Source organism: Egretta garzetta, unplaced genomic scaffold (assembly GCF_000687185.1).
Source record: "Egretta garzetta isolate BGI_Z169 unplaced genomic scaffold, ASM68718v1 scaffold287, whole genome shotgun sequence".
NCBI classification, from domain to species: Eukaryota; Metazoa; Chordata; class Aves; order Pelecaniformes; family Ardeidae; genus Egretta; species Egretta garzetta.
Genome location: NW_009260435.1, coordinates 2,527,607 through 2,529,322, shown reverse-complemented (window position 1 = coordinate 2,529,322; position 1,716 = coordinate 2,527,607). Strand labels below are relative to the sequence as shown.

At 52.9% G+C, this 1,716-nt stretch overlaps 1 protein-coding gene across 1 annotated transcript in view; it reads left to right on the top strand.

Moving 5' to 3' along the window:
- The window catches only part of MAN2C1 (mannosidase alpha class 2C member 1), a 16,897-nt gene that overhangs the window by 644 nt on the left and 14,537 nt on the right, over nt 1-1,716 (top strand). The window lies entirely within an intron of this gene.

Genomic DNA, 1,716 nt, shown 5'->3' with positions numbered 1-1,716 from the left:
CAGTCTGAGGGGAAAAAGCAGAGGCAGCATGTGTGTAGGCGGTTAACCCAACCGAGGTATAAGCAGTCTGTTAAGATAGAGAAATATATATTATATAATTTTAAATGTTTTTAGTTTTCTGCTTTTCCTTGGTGAGTAATTTGTATCCACCTGGTCTTCCAGCTCCAAGGACCTTCGCTTTTGGGAAGTATTGCTGAGCTACAGAGCTGGGGTTGATTGTGTTGATGTATATTTTTTTTTTTCCCCTCTTGGTATTGGACAAAACATCATCCGAAGTAGCAAACCAGGACTTGACAGAGCTGCTCTGTGTGTGTGTATGTGTGGTGCATGCGTGGGTGCAAGAGAAGGGCGAGGGGCTGGGGCGGGTCGCTGTGCATTTCGCTAGTGAAATCCACGGATGGGAGGGAGATTAAAAAAAAAAATCTAAGTAGAGAAGTTTAGCGCTGGCAGATACTTAAAAACATGGTGGAAGATTCTGATTTTAAAAAACAAACAAACAAAACAAGAAGTCATCGACAGGGACGTCGTAAGCCACGACAGACTCAACTGCACTGACTCTCAATGGAGGCAGCTTTCCTTGCACAAACCCACGCTGCCAGGCCTAAGCACCCAAAACTGCTTCTGTTGTCCCTGACTGGGGAGCTGCCACGAGGGCCTTCCCCCTGCTGGAACCTCTCCCAGGGATTCATTTTCTTTTTTCCTCAAAACAGCAGGTTGTCTCCTTTCTGGCACCGGAGCTCCCTTCCCTCCCGGGGACAGAGAGCTGGGGAGCAGGTCTGGAGGGGGATGAGTGCCTCACCAGCCCTTCCGCAGCCAGGAGAGCCGGGGTGAAACACCGGCCCCAGGGGGCTGCTACGCCTTGGCAGGCAACGCACGGCAGGCAGATCTTGAACGGGAGCCTCCTACGGAGCAAGGGGATAAGAGAGGGAAGAGCCCTGGGGGGAATATTCACAGTTTGCCAGCAATAAGTTACCCATCTCGTTTCTCCTCCTTTGCTGTAACCAGGCAGGAAGGGACTCTTGCGTGCCCTCTTCCACTTCTAAGGTTTCACGCATGCTCCCCCGCTCCCTCATTGCCACCTTTATTTTCCCTGTTGTATGCTCAGGCGATCTGGAAGCAAAAAGTCTTGGGCGTTAGACTTTTGACCAGCTTGGAAGTAACAGCTACCGCCCCAGCCGCTGCTCGGTGGGTGTCTTGTCCCAGGAGCCCGGGACTGGCACAGGTCCCCGGGATAACCCGTGGTGAGACCTCTGCCTTCAGCGGCCAGCCGGCCGCCCTCCGCCGGACATCCCAGCTCAGCTCCCGGCCTCTGCAATAGCGGAGGTTTGGGGGATTTTTTTGTTCTTTTTTTTTTCTGCCCCCTCTTTTTTATTTGAACTTGCATTTTGTGTTCTGTAACCTGACTCTGGCCCACAATCCGTGTGATTTCGATACAAATGTTATAAACTTGATTGTAGTGCAGCATTTCCATTAAAATATCAGGGCTAACCACCGCGTTACAGATCCTTCCGTCCCGGTCGTACCCGATGGAATCTCGGGGCGCTTCTGAGGGGAGAGGGAGGAGGAGAAGGGGGCGCAGAATTCCTCGGCCCACGGACGGAGAGACGGGACTGGCGCCGCTGCTCGGGTTCTGCCGCCGGTTTCCCATTGATTTACCGGAAGACGCGGCCTTTTGCGGCGGCTGGAGGCAACGATGAGCCGCTCATTTCTCTCCCG